The sequence below is a fragment of the Squalius cephalus genome (assembly GCF_949319135.1).
Source record: "Squalius cephalus genome assembly, chromosome: 19".
Lineage (NCBI taxonomy): Eukaryota > Metazoa > Chordata > Actinopteri > Cypriniformes > Leuciscidae > Squalius > Squalius cephalus.
In genome coordinates, this window is record NC_137140.1 from 22,020,936 (window position 1) to 22,039,091 (window position 18,156).

At 37.8% G+C, this 18,156-nt stretch overlaps 1 long non-coding RNA gene across 1 annotated transcript in view; it reads left to right on the forward strand.

Moving 5' to 3' along the window:
• LOC307146495 overlaps nucleotides 1-18,156 on the forward strand; it is a 42,927-nt gene that overhangs the window by 12,286 nt on the left and 12,485 nt on the right. The gene's annotated exons all lie outside the window — the stretch shown is intronic.

An 18,156-nucleotide genomic window follows, 5' to 3' on the forward strand; every position in this document is an offset into this window, starting at 1 on the left:
TTGTTGAAAAGTTTTTACATTTAAAATATATTCAAATAGAAAACAGGTATTTTAAATTGTAATAATATAAATATTTTTTAATTGTTTAACTGTTTTTACTGTTTTCATTTTTCAAATAAATGCAGCCTTGGTGAGATTTAGAGATTTTCAAAAACATTGCAAAATCTTAATGCCCCCAAATATTTGAACATTAGTGTGTGTATATGGGTTTCTTCAACTTAAGGTGCTTGTATGTTCTAGACTAGAGGTTGTTTTTATTGAAACATATTATAATTATTAATATTTTAAAATTAATTATAAAAAAATTATTAATATTTTTTTTATCATTAAATGATAAAACCATGGCGTTAATCTTTTATCTATCCCCAGATGACTTTTATTTATAGATTTTACTGCTTAAATAATAAATACATGAATAAATAAATAAATAAATAAATGCAACTTTAAAATACCATGTTACCAAACACAATGTAGATTTTAAGATGGTGTAAATTACTTATTTTATTTTATTTTATTTTATTTTATTTTATTTGATTTTATTTTATTTATTCTGATCTAGATAAATGACAATATTCTGCTTTGATGCATATACATATATACACTGTACATATACCGTGGACTTTGTTAATAGACAAATTGAGTGAAAAGAGTGTTTTAAGAGAGTCACAAGCAAATATTGTTGTGAGTGCTGTGAATTTCATCACTTGACATAAAGGGTGCTGTATGTCACAATTGGCTGCTGAGTATTTGATGGCGTGCAGAGTGTTTTTTTTTTTTTTTTAGAAGTGAAGAGATAAGAGAGAATGGAGCCATAGATTAGATACACGTGGCAAACAGTAAAACAGGCAGAATACCCAGACATGCCGGAGGTTCTGCTATCATGATGGACAAAAATGAGAGTAGCTCTGGAATGTGTGTCCTGTGTGTATTCCAATAAGAATTTTTCAGGATGTAGTCTGAGAGGGCATTTTTTATTGCTTGTAATTTTTGGTGTCTTTTGAGAGCAATTTCTTCACTGAATAATGATCGTGTTTTAATCCATTTGTCCAGTTTTTGGGCGAAAGCAGCATTCTGAAAATGTCATGTAAACTGCTATGGAACAAGTGTGTCTTGAGCTCTTCCTTCCACTACCTGAAATTCTATCCATCTTTATCTGCCTTTTTATTTCAATTCTGGTATTATATAATTCACTATCTCATTTACAATTGTTAGCAAATAACAAATTATTGTAAATTTAACTGTAAAAGATTACAATGCCACAGTAAAAACCTTTTAAGGGTATAAACTGTAATAGATCTAACCTTACGTTTCATGTAATTTTACAGTAAAGTACTTTTAAATGGACTGTTTTTGGAAGTAAAAAAAGAATAAATCATGTAATAATTTACAGTGAAAAGCTTTGGGTTTTATGTACATCTTATGCGGTTAAATTAATGTTTATTTTCATTTTTGTTACCATGATGGTGTTTTGTATTTGTGTGCATGACAGTGTATATACCTTCTATATATTAGTATTTAGTTTCCCTCAGTTTGTGGAAAAGATACTTGCAATGAACTTGAATTCATCATATGACTTTCTCTTAACCTATTATGGTGATTGTCAATATATGTTAACGGTACAAAACAGACTTTAGTATCAGTGTGGCCTTACTAATTCTGTTCAGTTAACTATAGTAATTAATATATTAATATATTGTGCTGCCAATGTTCCAAAAGGAAGGGCAAATTTATTTATCTAGACCAATCCTGAAATTGGCAGCTTTGTCGCGCATCCTGCAAGACATAAACATGTCCCGCATTTTATGTCTGAATTTTTTCTCCCCTATCACAATAAGAAATATAATACTAAAAATGTGATTGGCATTTAAAAAAATCATTTGTGCAGCCGTCAGGTTGATAACCAACCAACGTATTCGTAGAGAGGGATTTTTCCAATGATGATGACTGGACGGAGCAAAGGAATCATGCCTTCACGACACGTGCTATCAGAATTATTGTGAAGACAAGTTTCCTAGTTAAAAATTGGACATGAACACCCTCTCAAGTCGTATTTACTACTGGGAAGTTCCTGTGATGCACGGGCCACAAACTTTAAGCATGTCGGATGGGAGAATGATTGCGGCTGTGACTGGGATTCTTTATTAGGTTTTCCCACAACTGCAACATTGCCTTGTCTTGTCGTTAAAGTAGTGCATATTTACATGTATGAATAATCATTTGAAGCGTATTGTATGTCTTACACACAGCAAAAATTGCCTGTAGTTGACCGAAAGTCCAGAATTGTCAGCAAGCGGTCTATAGATAGCGTGATTAATGTTTGGAAATGAATGGGACGCTAAATCTCATTTTGATTTTAATAAGATTTTCCCAATTAATAGCCAAGAATAAACCTGGTGTCCTCCATGGTTCCTGTTCTTTCCAAAAACAAAGCACTTGAATGCGACAAGCTCGTAATCAAAACTTCAGAAGTGGGAAGTAGGAAATTTCCAATAGCATGTGAAGGCAGGATCAGTGTGGACCTCATCAAAAGTCATTAAATAAAGTACACCAGCCAGGACTTTTTTCATGTGGATAGAAACATCCTGATCAAACTTGCCAGATCCCAAAAAAAAAAAAAAAAAAAAAAAAAAATCAAGTTCAAGATGCAATGAATCTGGTAATCCAGTATTGTTTGCATAGTCTAGTAAAGGAAAATAAACTAGTTGCTACTTAGGGAAATTTATTTTAGTATAAAATGTGATTTTTACCTACTAGCCTGTTAGTCAGGTCATTCAATTTAGTTGACTGAACAGGTCCCATAGAGTAAATTACACTGTATCACTCGAACCTGGGCAAATTAAGTGCCAGTCACAGAACCGGTCACAATTAACAAAGTCCTGACTCTCTTTTGTCATTAACAATCCCATGATTTTCTTTGGAAAAAAGAGTAGGGGTTTAATCCCGATATCCTGGCCAAATTTACCCATTGGCCTCTGTCCATCATCATACTGATTGGCTTTATCTCTCTCTGTCTCCTCTCCACCAATAAGCTGGTGTGTGGTGGACGTTCTGGCGCACTATGGCTGCTGGTGGTGGTTGAGGAGATCCTCCCTTCCATTTAAAACACTTTGAGTGTCTAGAAAAGCGCTATATAAATGTGATGAATTCTTATTATAACAAAACTTATTAGAGATTTAAAATTGTATCATCCAACATGATGGCAAATAGACTTTCCAACTAATGGTAATCAATATTTACATAGTATAATAGTAGATTTCACATCTAATGTCCTGCAACACAGCAATAACCAGGTGGTTACCCTATTAGTATTGCATGTTTCCTTCACAATCCCAGAATGCAGAGCTCTGTGAAAACATAAATCCAAGATAGATGAGTCAAGAAAAACATCAGTTATGAAAGATATCAATAATCAATAGTTTAGTGTAATGGAAAAATATAATTTCACTCAATATTTGTATATACTATGTATTTTATGCTTATTAGAGTACTGTGTTGCGCTAGCTTAGTAACATGCTTATGTAAAACTATGGAAAGTCTTGGCTGTTTTGGTGTTCTGTTGATCTACCTCACACGTTGCTGTGGTGAACTTTCTCATTCTCTTTCTCTTAAATCTGAACTGATGACTAAAGAATTGCTGGTGAAAATGTTTGTGGTGGAGGTAAGTGTTCTCGTGTTAGCTTGTTTTAATAAAACAAGGCTATGTTGGCTGACCTTCACTGTATTTAGTGCAAGAACAATTTAACAAGCTTTTTGGAGATTGAATGTGAAAGGAATGGCATGAAACAGATCAGCAGACAAGAACATAAGTCTGGGCGTCATCCTTTTGGTTGTGTGTCTGTTTGTGTATTGATTCTGTGGGTGCACTATTTAATGAGTCACACACTTTTATAACAGAATATTGCTTCCGTTTAAATGTCATTTCCTTTCCTCAAGCACTCTTTACGACATCATTGCAAGTATGTAAATTAGCTCATAAAAACTGAAACAGTTGGGAATTGAAATGTACATATTCTCTCTGCAAGTTTTATAATCAGTGTAACAATGACAACATTTGATCGAGAGCAGTAAAGGAAAGACAGAGCTCATGTTTGTTGTCAGTATCTGTTCTGTGTATGTGGATGTTTGTGATTTGGCGTCTCTCTACACAAGGGTCTGAGTCAGAGGATTATGACCGCATTTATTGTCTGATAGTCTTACTGTCTGCTCTCTCAGGCCATTTTGACCGTTTTATTCCACCCACATGCAGTTGAGACACGCACAACACAGACCTGTGTACCTATTCATATTTATGTCTGTAACTTCGTATTAACTTTCCTTTAACTTCTCGCTCTCACACAAAAATTATACAATAAGTTATCTCTATACATAAAGTTCTGTTCAAAAGTTCGGGGATGGTAAGATTTAGTAGTATTTTTGAAAGAAGTCTCTTATGCTCACCAAGGCTGCATTTATTTGATTTATCAAAATACAGTAAAAACAGTAATATTGTGAAATATTATTACATTAAAAACATTTAAAATAACTGTTTTCTATTCTTATATATTTTAACATTTTATTTATTCCTGTGTTTAATTTATTGTAACATTGTACATGTCCTTACTATGTCTTTTTTATTTAAAACATCCTTTCTGAAGTACTAAAGGGGTGATATAATGCCCTTTACAAAAGATGTAAAATAAGTCTTTGATGACCCCAGAGTGTGTATGTGAAGTTCTAGCTCAAAATACCCCACAGATATTTTTTATATAGCACGTTAAAGTTGTCACTTTTTGAGGGCGAGCAAAAACACGCCGTTTTTGTGTCTGTTCCTTTAAATGCAAATGAGCCGCTGCTACCAGCACATGGGGCGGAGCTTCAACAGCTTGTGTCCTTTTACCTCACACAGACATGCACTGAACATTTCAAAAACTTTCAGCCTTTTAAGTTCAAACCGAAGTTGGACAATGATGGAGAGACTCAAGAAGAAGTGACAACATGCAGAAGCAACAGGACGTTTCTGAATGATTAGTTGATGAATTTTAATGATCTAGCTTATGTGTAGTTATCTTCTAGTCATTGATTACCATATTCTGTCATGACAATCTATAAATCGCATTCACGGGGTCGGGGTTTATGTAAATTTTAGGGTTGGTGATGTCACTAACCCTGGAGGAATGTCGTGTAGTCCCTACCAGCCGTTTGTTGTAGTCCTTAAAAAGCGATTTCTGTTAAAGAAAAATCTCCCTTTGCTTTGAACTTTGAGCGTTGTGACTCTGCAGATGTTGTTTATGCTCAAACAGCAACATTACACACTAACTGAAGTTCAACCACCCCTTTAATACATCCTAGAAATGTATTAATATATCTTTCAAAAAACAAATAAATATCATTATGACTCCAGACATTTGACTGCAGTGTATGTGTGTGCTAAAATGTGCAGTAAACTGATTTATTCATGCAGTAGTTATCTTGTCATCACAAAGACATATTTAAAAAATCCAATTAGTCTAGTCACTGACTTGCAGGTCCAGGCAGAATCTGCCGTTTTTTCACAGTTTAAATGTATATACACTGTATATTAATAATTTAACCAGATTTACAAGTGCTAGACACATAGTATCTTAAAGCATACTTAATGAACCAAGCATACTTAATGAACCGATGGACCAACGTGAGGTTGGGGTGTGTAGAACTAAGAAGACAAGTGGTCCAATTCTGCTGAAATATGCTGAAATATGCAATTCTGCTGGAGTTGCTGTGGGAACAAAGTGTGTGTGTGTGTGTGTGTGTGTGTGTGTGTGTGTGTGTGTGTGTGTGTAAACTGTCAGTTGTCCTTTGATCAATATAACCATATATCTTTACCATTTTTTTCTGCTTTTAGGTGGGATAGGAACATAAAACAGACATGAACAACTATACAGGGAAAAACTGAAATAAGATACTTTTGTTCTTTAAGCGATAGTTAACTCAGAAATAAAAATTTGGTTATTTACTTTCCCTTATATCAAACCTGTATAGCCCGCTTTCTTCTGTGGATATAAGGTTTTTTATTTCTTCCTTACAATGAAAGTTGATTGGGTCCAGTGTTGCTTTGGTCCCCATTGACTTCCATTACAAAACAGATTTTCCTTTTCTGTTCCTGACAATTGTACAGAATTGTAATTTTTGGGTGAACCGTCCCTTTAAGAAGTTGTTTCTTCTTCTCTCACCCCCCTTCTGCCTCCTTTTTTATCTGTCTGTTTTATCAGTTTTTCATTTTACTTGATCTTGATTTCCTTTTCTGTTTACGTCTTCTCAATTGAATTTCTCAGCGGTTCCGTCTCTCCCTGTGGCTGTTGCTGTCTGTCTTTAGTGTGCTGATTACTGCTGACACTGATGTCCTCATTAGATTAAGAGACAGGGGGCCATGATCTCATTGCTACTGCAATAATTACAGCACTCTCCCGCAGTCCAATAACCCCTGAACCCCTGAGGAATTTTCAAACACACTCACGCAGGAGAACAGCCCGGGCACACACGTACAGCCATTAGCCATTGCGGCGAGGCGCTTTGGCACCAGAGTTAGGGTGGAGACAGGGGGCATTCTCAGGCTGACTTAGCATGCTGCCTAAATAGAGAGCAGTCATGCCATCTTTCCTTTTTTCTCTGCTTCTTCCTCTCTGAATGATGTGCAGGCAGAGGAAGTTTGTGGTGGTAAATAGCGGCGTTCCTCCCAGACGCACAGACGTCAGCGTGGCTTGGACGCTCACTCTGGAATGCTGGGAATTATAGCCTGTGTGGTTCGTTCTTGCTCTCAGAGCAGTGCAGTTCCTTTGTGTGTGTGTGTGTGTGTGTGTGTGTGTGTGTGTGTGTGTATGTGTTGTGTGTGTGTGTGTGTGTGTGTGTGTGTGTGTGTGTGAGTGTGACTGTTAGGCATATGGTTTTGTGTTTAAGTTTCCGTTCATAGCAGTCTCCCGCTTTTATGAATGAATGAAGTTTATTCTGGGAAATAGGAAAGGCCAGTCTTCATGTCCACACAGTAGATTTTCATTGATATGTAATTGGTGCTGTTCATTTATAACACACACACACAGATAAACACATGCCACATAAGCACACAAACAGTGGCTTGTTGGTGACAAAAAATTATCTGCAGTTAATTTATTTTATTTTATTTTGATATGCAATGTATAATTTTAGTTATATGTACATCAGTAATTTTTTATACACCTTAAAAATATATATTTTTCATTTTAAATATAAATTGAAAACGCTTCGCTAAATTTACATAACGTATTAAGACCTGATAATCTGTGCATGTGTGGGTTTGTATACAATACTGTTCAAAAAGTTCTGCAATGATGCATTAAATTAGTATAAAATGACTGTAAATACGTTTATGTTATAAAATCTTTCTATTTTAGATAAATGTTATACTTCTGAACACTCCTGAAACGTGTATCACGGTAATGGCTGCTGAATATTCAGCTCTGCCATCACAGGAATAAATTACATTTTAAAATGTGTTAAAAAAGAAAAGTTGTTTAAATTATTTATTTATATATATGATTCAGAAATTATTATAATATACAGTCATACTATAGAGTGATCAGTTGATTTAATCTATTTGGCAATTTACACCTTACGTTACAAAAGCAAAGCTATTCAAAGTATTTCAAGTAATCAAAAATCCTGTCATCTTTAAATTATTATTATTATTTTTAAATCTTACTTTATTTAATTTTGTGTCACTGGCAGGCTTTTACACTGTCATGTCAGAAAAGGCAGGCGAAGGAAAAGAATCTGATGGATCTAATTGTAGCCATTTTTATAAACAAAAACAAAGCAGGAAATAAAAAAAATAGGGCGCTGTAGAGAACATAACAGCTAGCATTTATGCATTGACAATACCGGGCAATGAACTGAACAAAACTCAGGGCTTAAATACACAGGACTTAATGACAAACTTAACCAGAACCAGGTGTGCAACATAATTAGTAATCTTGATAACAAATGAAGAGCGGGATGTGGGGGGAAAAGGAAAAAAGGAACAGAACACAGGAAAACTGTGTGGGACCAGTGGCGATGAAGGACACTTGGGGCTGGGTGGACCAGAGAGCCCATTATATTAACAGTGCTTTTAATGAGAAAATCCATGCCAGGGGTGGAGGCATAAGTGTGACCCAATACCAAAAAGTCCAATTCCACCAAATTACACAAGTATGTTGGCTCTTGCACACCTGGTCAGACGTGGCAACTGGCTTGGGCTCTGGGACGAGAATGGCTGTACGCTCTAGCTCTGGGGAGACCTTCTCCAACTGGAGGGTCCTTGGCGGGCGTTTGCTCTCGTCTTGTGGTGGGCAGGCTGGCTCAGGTTCTGAGTCTGCAGTGGGCTCTGGCTCTGTGACCATGGCAGGTGTGGTAAGGTGCTGGATGGGCTCTGAGCCCATGGTGAGCGGGATTGTTGTGAATTCCTCCCTAGTCTCACCTCACCTACAGTAAACGAGGAGCCAGTCTTCATGAAAACTAATTCAGAAAAGTCCATAGATTTCCCTCGAAGACCATAAAGGGATAGGGGGACTAGTTGTTTTAATTGTTCATTTAAGCCAGTCCAGAAAAAGGATGTCAGTGCGATTTGTATGATATGCTAGGTCCAGGAACTAACTGGTGTGTTCCTCGATGGAGCGGTCATCCTGGTTGGGGAGGAGGAAGCAAACGGCTTGAAGATCCATGATCTTTTTTAGGTCATTTATTCTGTTACGTCAGGCAAGGCAGACAAAGGAAGAGGAGAAGGAGAGGTGGATGTAATTGTGGCTATTTCATTGATAAAAAAAGCAGGAATCCCAACAAAAAACAAACTTGGTTGCAGGAGAGAACATAACAGCTAGCATTAACGCATAGACAATTAACTGAACAAAACTCGTGGTTTAAATGCACAGGACTTAATAACAAAATTAACCAGAACCAGTTTGCAACATAATTAGTAACAATGACAACAAATGAAGATTGGGAACGTGGGGAACAAATGAAACAGGAACGGAACACAGGAAAACAAGGGGATACAATGTAAAAGTCCATAAAACAGAACATAAGCCTGACACACTAGCAAAATCTATTATTTTATTCCTTACTTTTGCAGAGTACATACAGTGCAATGCATAAGTTAATACACCCATGCTAAAGTTGACTAAAAAGAGGAATAAAAAATCATATTTTGGAAATTGAACTTAATGCCTTAATTTAAAAAAATAGGAAAAATCCAACCTTTTAGGACACCAATTTTCTTTGTGAATGAATAATGTATCGTAAATAAATAAATGTTCTTCCTTAAAATACATGGTGCATAAGTGTGTACACCCCTATGTTAAATTCCCATAGAGGCAGGCAGATTTTTATTTTTAAGTATTTTTTTTTTATTAATTTTTAGGATACTATGCATCCTGATAAAGTTCCCTTGGCCTTTGGAATTAAAATAGCCCCACATCATCACATAGCATTCACCATACCTAGAGATTGGCGTGGTTTAATTTCAGTTAGCCTAAAAGCTAGTTTGATTTGCATTGAGAGATGATCTTATGGAAAGTACTCCATGCCAATCTCTAGGTATGGTGAAGGCTATGTGATGATGTGGGGGGGGGGGAATTCTACATAAAACCATACACATGTATGTTTCACTTGATTTAGTCCTACTAGCACTGTTTTTGTCACCAGGCCAGTTCCATTCATCTCCATTGGTCCATCAGCTGACTGCTGACTGTTGCCTTAATGAGCGTAGGTGTTTACTTCCTCTTGCCCTGCCAAGTCAAACAGTGAAAAATATTGCCTTCATGTTACACTTTCTTTTAGATTTATCTGCTGTCATGCCAAGTCTTCAGGCCAAAACCCCTATTCCCCTAATGCAGAGTAAAAAAAAAAAAAAAACAGAAAAAGAAAAGAAAAATAATTCCTTAGCAATTAAATGTTACCCTGGAGGTTTCTCCTGGACCAGCATCTTCTTTATACAGTAGTAAGTGAAGGTTTGACAAGATTATGTGCATTTTAACATAACATTTTGTGAAAAAGCAATTCCAGATCAGTCCTCCTCTCTCTTGCTTCTGCTTTGAGTCCCATATCATGTTCCAATGTCAGATATCCAGCACAAAGCCACATCTTTATAACCTTCTCATAATCCATCAATAAATTGTATTATATTTATTTATTTTGGTTTACTTTACTTTACTTTAGAGTGTCTTTACCACATTTTTTTCCAAAGTCAATGTCTTGCTGAAGAAAATCATTAAAAAAACTGAATTCATATTTTTGTGGAATGAGTTCATAGAGACAAGGCTCTTACATATTTGGAAAGAACAGAAAAGCAAGGGGAGAGTAGGGCAGGAAATAAGTGTGACGGATAGACTGGAGGAAAAGGTGAAAAATGAGTGGGTCGTGCAGATAAATAAGAACAAGGAATGTAGCTTTTATCATGAGGGATGAGTTTGATTCAGCAGAACTGGTCTATCTACAGCCTTGGAGACAAATGAGCCCCGGAATCCACTATCTGTGGAAATGCTGTAACTGTGTCTAGTGTGTGAGAGAGATTTTAAACACTGCATCTGGCAGATGTGTTATCGCAATTTTCTGTGAAAGTATACTGCACAGCCTTGACTAGCATGGAGCCAAGATGCATGTGCAACATTGACTACGTTTACATGTGCACCAAAAATGCTATTTCCAATTACGTAAGGACTATATGACATGAGCAAACCTATTCACTCCCTTTTACATGCAATTTTCATTATTCTGATTATTCCCTATGAAGTGTTCTTATGTTTACCACCATAATACAAATGAACAACTCAGATACAGTAGGCATGTTATGGGACAATGTTTTAATCTACTTACATCAAATGCAAAATACATTTGTATGGACGCATTGGAAGGTTTTCCGGCGCGGGGATGCACACTGCAATGTGTTTGTTTACACTGCATCACTTTAATTCTTTGTGCTGTCTCTGGATGAAGATACATAGCAGAGACTGCACAGTTGTATTGGCAGAGTTCAGAGTAGAGGGAAAACTTGTCTTAGACACACTGCATTGAACCATATAGAGACAACTCTTCGAGACTTCCCTTAACTTCTCTTATTCCTCTGCCCAGACATATAGGCCTATACATATATATAGCCTAAAATTTGGCAGAGAGGGTCGGAGACAAAAATGGTAGGGATGGGAGAGAGACAGAAAGCGAACATGCATTGATGCAATGACTTGTTGATAATGGCCATATATTTTTCCCCTAAAAAATAGATCGGTTTAAAGTTGTAAAGTTCAGCATTAAGAACAGCACAACCAAAATAAATAAATTTAAGATACAGACGAACAAACTGGCCAGAAGGCATGTGCAGAAAGGGACAGAACCACATATAGATGAATGCAGTCTGACTTTGTAAGCTGTTTCAATGCCAAAGTAAACAGAATGGCACTTTTTTGGTCCGGTGTTGCAGGTAGAAGAAAATCATTGAGAAGTGTGATGACTGACAGTTCTGGGTCACTCTGGCATGTGTCCAATAGGCAGTGTGATGGTTTGAGTTGGCACAAATTAAAAACTGAGTAGTGACACATAGTCCTCCTGTCGTTCTATGACTGAAATCTGTTTCCTCAGACTGTTACCGGTAATCAAACAAAATAACTTGACTTTTTCTCTGGGGTCCAAGAAAAGCAGTAAGGGCAATTTAAGTTTGGGTTTAGAGGGTTTAACTTGAAAACTCTTAACAATCTGAAAAAAAAAAGAACAGAGCTGAAATGTTGTTATGCACACTCAAATTAATTTCCAATTACCTTGACTCAAGTGTAATTAAACAATGCATTCATTCATGCAATACAGTAAGTGTTTCATGCTGTTTTGGCAACTGCAGCTTGGAAGCTGTAAACCCAAAAGAGCTCCAGGATATTTGCATGTTTTAATGTTGATTTTATTTATTTTTTAATCTAATTTGAAAATCTACATTGGCTATAAACATTTATTAACCCTGTAAATAATGGTCAGAAAAATCTAATTTTTGAAATGAAACAGACCTTTAGACAAAATATCAAAATCAATTTGAAAAAGGTTTGCACATGTTGAGTCTCATATATTATACTTTAAAGACCATAGAAATTTGTGTACCAAAATATGATATAGTAATCTTTAATACATGTGGTGGTTAATTTGCCATCACAGCAAATACAAAGCCATAGGTGATAAACCTAAAAACAGAACAATTTTCCTTGCATTCAAAAAATGTAAATAAAATATAGTATACAGACATACATTTTAATATAATTACAGATTAATCTGGCAGATTACATGAAGACTGCTTGAATATTGTCCTAAAATGTACCAGTCCAAAAGGTGAAAGCTCATCTAGAGGCAACACTGAAAGCATTGACCTCGGTTTGTTGGTCTTAGTTTAGATACAGATCTTTGCGGTCTTGGGCCTGACATGGATCCGTCCTGGTCCCAGATTCCAGAGGGTTAGTAAGATTTTGTGAGTGTGGCCAGACTAAGTTCTGATTTTAGCCCGGAGATGAAATATGAGGATAGCTTACATGTCTATGTTTAACCAGCTACTTTCTTTTTCAACTTTCACTATGTCAACACAGAGTTCAAGAAGTCTACTGATAGGCCTGCATCAGTAATTGTGTTTAGGCTGGTATTTCAATGCCATTAGCATGCTTTCTGATTAGCACAAAGCTAATTACTGCTTTAAAGGAAACGCAGATAGAGGCTGGTCCATTACACTTGTCCATTTTAATTTGGGCTCCATGCTGAGAGAATATGACTTGCAGACACCAGCCTTCAAATTGAAACCAGGTCGAAGTACACTGAATTACAGGGTAGTGTGCATGTCTTAGGTTGAAAAAGAAATTTTGATGTTCAGCTCAACTCTGGAACCGTTTTGGAGGCCCTTATGCTCCTTCACTCAAGTTTACACACACATATACACACTCGCTTCGTCTATTTTCAGTTCCTGTGTGTAGCAGACACAATAAAACAGCATTGATACTTGAAGCACCCAACAGAACCATTTCATCCCGAATGGATTCAGACACAGTCAGTAGTGGGAGCGGAGGCCCAATCATAGGCTGTAATTTCAGCACATTTATCTCATTTCCTGTGCGCTTTGTCTTTCTCTGCAATAATGGGGTAAGTAATTGGAATAGACTCCAGATAATGGGGAATTTTGACCCTGCCATTCCGTTGCAAGACTGCAAGGATGCTTTGTGGCGACAAGGGAGAAAACTTGGGCAGTTTGCGGTTTCTTACACAAGCACTTGGAGTCAGTAAATGGGGTAATATTGTATTCTGTACTCTGCTTGTGCACTGATTGCATTTGAAATAGTGCTTGATCAGGCCAAGCATGGTTACATCTTGTGAAATCAGACCATATGAGATTAATGTTCCATCAGACACAGATAATATAAAAATACATCACTTTTGTGCAATTTGTTTTTCAGGAATTACAATTTACAAATTTACAAGTTTGTTCTGAGGTATCAAGAGACAAAAAGCCCAAACGATATGGAGGGCTCATACAAAATAATGTGTGCAAATGGCCCAGTTTTTCCAGATTTTTCTCAACGATATCACCAATAGACTTGTTAATCACTTCAAGTAGAAATATGAATCTTGCATGTAAGTACACTACTATTCAAAACTTTGGGGTCAGTAAGTTTTTAAAGAAATGCTTTTACTCAGCAAGGATGGATTAAATTGTTCAAAAGTGACAGTAAAGACATTGGGCCCTATCTTGCACCCAGCGCAATTGACTTTGTACACCGACGCATGTATCATTCCTATTTTGCACCCGCGCACAGCGGACTTTTCCCTCCACAGACGCACGTCGGTTAACTAAGAAATACACTTGCGCTCCACGGGGCGGTTCATCGCAAAGAGGAGGCGTGTTCCGGCGCAAACGTTCCCTCATGCTGTTGTGCAGGTTTAGAAAACAATTCCGCCACTGACCGAAAAAAACTAGTTTAAAGTCAGTGGCGCGTTGCGCATGTTATTCATATGCTATTTTAAGGGCGCATGCTTGGCCATAATCAATGTAGCGTGTGCACAACGCGCATACACTTTGATTCTCTCATCTACACACAGACACAGCAGGTTTCATTTTTGCAAATCATAGCCTACATTATTACGATAGATAGATAGATAGATAGATAGATAGATAGATAGATAGATAGATAGGCATACATCTAGCTTACACATTTACCCAAATTATCATACGCCTGTTTAACCAAAGTTAATTTGTGTGTGTTTCTCCATCCTCAACGTCCCTGACGAGAACGTCGGTCTCCTCGGCTGTGAACCGCTCCTCGCGTGCGCCTGGCAAATCCGCCGTTATAATAGGAATCCGCTATAGAACAAGCGCGTCTGCTCTTAAAAGGAATGTGAGATGTCGCTCTGATTGGTTTATTTCACGTTACACCCAAACCACACCTATGAATAATGAAGCTACTTCAGACCAACCCATTTTAGATTTGCGTCGGGCGCAAGAGTAATTTATCCCGCCGGTATAATAGCAACAGCGCCCAAGACCCGCCCACAAAGTTACTTGCGTTTTGTGCTTGATACTTGCGTTTCAGATCGTTAAAATAGGGCCCATTATGTTAGAAAAGATTTCTATTTCAAATAATGCTGTGACTGAAGTAACGACAAGTTATATTTAAAGCATTTCATTTAAATTGAAAAATAGGCTATTTCACAATATTACTGTTTTTACTGTATTTCTTATCAAATAAATGTAACATTGTTAAGCATAAGATATTTCTTTAAAACAAATTTGAAATCTTACCAACCCCAAACTTCTGATGCTGTAAGTATACATAATTCTGTAGCCAAATCTTCAGCACATATGCAAATTAATGACACCCCTGTGATAAGCTAGACAAAGGCACGTGAAATCGTATATACTGTATCTGAACAGGCACAATTGTAATAATTTTAATGGTTATATTAGTTCAGTTAGAAACAAAGCTGGGAGCACTTTGTTTTACTGTAAAGTGTTGCAAACGTGGTTGCAGGTCTTAGAAATAGCTGTAGGTTTTGTTCTAAATCACTGTTGAAACAGCTCTTAATGTCTGCAATTGCATCTCTGATAGGAATAGAATAGTTGAGTATTTTTGTGAATAGTTGAGTTTTTCTGCTGCTATCATAGGTGCAGCATTTGTTTGACACTGTACTCAACGGATGTCAAAAAAGTAGTCGGTACTATAAAATTCAACATTGTATATATTTAGATGTGATATTTAAGATTTTATTACATTTCTGATAAAATGCACAATATTTGCAAACAGAAATTGCTAGTAAATTCCACAAATAATTATAAAGGAAACTGTGATCATTATTGGTCTCAAGGTGCAGCATGACAGATTATGATTATAAACATGATTAATAAACAAGGATACTTTAATAATCACAGAATAACAAACCACATTTACATAAAACATGAACCAACAATGAACTGAACAGACCAATACAGAGGATTAAACGAGGGAACTAAACAAGACACAGGTGAACATACATATTAACTAATGAGGAACCACGAAAACTAACTAGGGTACAGAGAGACAAACATTTAATAGTTATTTATATTAAGAGCCTTTAATATTCTAATTTTTTGTAAATGTGTTTGCTTGTAAACGTTGTTTTCAATTCAGATTCCGAGGCTTTTTCACGCCTGGTGAAGTTGTGAATCGCGAGCTCATTAGCAAGGCTATTATTGGTCATCTGGGCTCGACGTTAGCGCCTATTTTGTATACCAAAACAATGGCCGCGCCAACGCCTACAACAACCACGCCTGACGAGGAGTACGAAATCTACACTCCTGACAATTTGAAAAGCAATGTGTGGCGCTACTTTGGGTTCCCAAAGAAACAGGGAAAAATCATGAGTAAGGACAAAGTGATGTGTAAGATACCAATATAGGTCTTACTGAAGGCATTTAATGGTCAAAATATTATTAATAAATATTCAAATATATTCAAATATTAATATTAATAAACAAACAAACTTCGAATATGATTTTTGGGCAAAAGTCAAAGCCCTACTACAGACTGAGGTGACATTGTAGGCCTGGAAGTCCAGGGCAAAGCCGCTGTCTGAGGTGAGGACGGAGGCCTGGCAGAACGGGGTGAGACCAAAGGGGATGAGGACCAAGGTGGAGCCGGAAGGAAGGAAGAACCCTGTGGAGCCAAAGGGGTGGAAAGTGGAGGCCCGGAAGTCTGAGGAACCATGGTGACGAGAGACCAGGTTGTAGCCAAAGGGACGAGGGAGCCTGGTGGAGTCCGAGTGATGTCGGACCACGGCAGAGCTGAGGGAGCGCAAAGCCAAGGTGGAGTCATGGGCCTGGAGGTTAGAGGTGAAGCCAAACTGATGGAGAGAAAACCTGGGGCAGAGCTGGAGGGAGTCAGCGGAGAAAGTGGAGCTTAGAAGCTGTGCGACACCAGAGGAGCAGGTGAGACCCAGCGGCTGGATTGAGCCAGCAGTGAAGAAGTCAACAGGATGGGCAGGTGACAGGGTGGGAGTGGATCCGAAAACAGAATACTTGAAGTTGGTTCTGCTGTGAGGTGAATGAGCAGAGCTCCTCAACTGGCTCAGAAAAGGATTGCCCCACATAGCGGACTCTGGGATTGACCTTATGGTGGGCTCCGGCCTCGGGACGGAGGTGGCTTCTGGATAAAGCTCTAGGACAGGCACGTTGGAAGGGCCTGGCCCTGTGGATGGAGGTGGCTCTCGCATGTGGTCCGTAGCGGGAGTTGGCTCAGGCTCTACTTCCATGGCAAGCTCAGGTGTCGAGGTCAGGTCTGCCATGGATGATCTCTCGTGCCCTGGACACTCTGGGGTGGAATGGCGAGTCCTGTCTGGAGCGTGCAGAGAGATGACTACTGGAGATGGAACATGTGTCTGGGAATCGGAGTTGATGGTTGCTTCGTTCTTGATGACTCACACAGTGTGGGAATATTCGCACAGCCCATTACACACGCAACTGTTATCCCAACCAGAGTATTTTTTAGTCCCTATTAGATCGTTTTTTTACTGCAATGAAAATAAACAAACACATTTCCGAGTTCCACTGTGGTTTGGGAAATTTAGGATTTTGTGCAGCTACAGTATTTCCAATAAGTTTCCCCCTTTCTAAACGGCAATCAAACTCTTAGGAAAGATTTCTGAATTTCTTATCATTCATTTGAGATGACAAACTGTGTCATAAAGCATTATCTCTGACGTACATTTTGCCTCTTAAAAACCCACATTTCCTTCTAAATTTCCTGAGGATCAGAGATCCAGTTTCAGTCTTGTTATTGTGTGAATGAGGCCATCTCTCCTTATATAGTCCATAAACATCACATTCAGACGCAAACATTTCTTCCCACTGTATTTAATGAGAGTTGAGTTTGGAAATGGTTTTGTTGATGGGAAACACAACCATGCAATTACAGTGAACAGGCTGAAATGAGTGTAACCTAACCTTTGCTGTAGTGTGTCATAGTGTTGTGCGTACAGGCCAGGGTGTCTGCATCCATTTACAGATTGAGATGTGGATTTGAGCCTTTTGATTGCGTGTATGTCATTTTTAAGCAAAAACTGAAATCAGACATTACGACAAAAACATCATTACGTAAAGTGTCTGCTGTTATTGGTTGTCTCTAAACAAGCTGTCAGTGTGCTGCTGTCGTTTTTGCCGTTCAGCTGGGTAATTTTCTCCCCCCTCTTTAAGCCATATGTTATTTTTGGATGAATGGCCCCAAACCCTGCCAGCCCGCTAACACAATGGAAATGCCAGAACACTCTTAATCCTGTAAGAATCCCAGTGATTTGAACTAATCCATCTGTATATGCTGGGCAATGTACCTTCTTCCATAGCATGGCAGTTTCTAAAAAAGAAAACTGTGTATCTCTTTACATTTATCTGAAACTTTTTTCTTTCAGATACCACCTCACCACTTCAGTGAAGAAGCTTTGTGTTTTTAAAAAATGTCGTGACAGGAAGACATCAGTATGAAAGATCTCTTTAAGCATGAAACAGATAATAATGTTGCTGTCTGTTGCTGCTCTTCCATGGTGGTTGCGGGTGTCCATTGACACGTGAAGGACAGACCTTTAGCTGGAGAGGGAGGCAGGGACCATACAGAAGGGACCATACAGATGTGTTCTGGATAAAGTGAAATACTG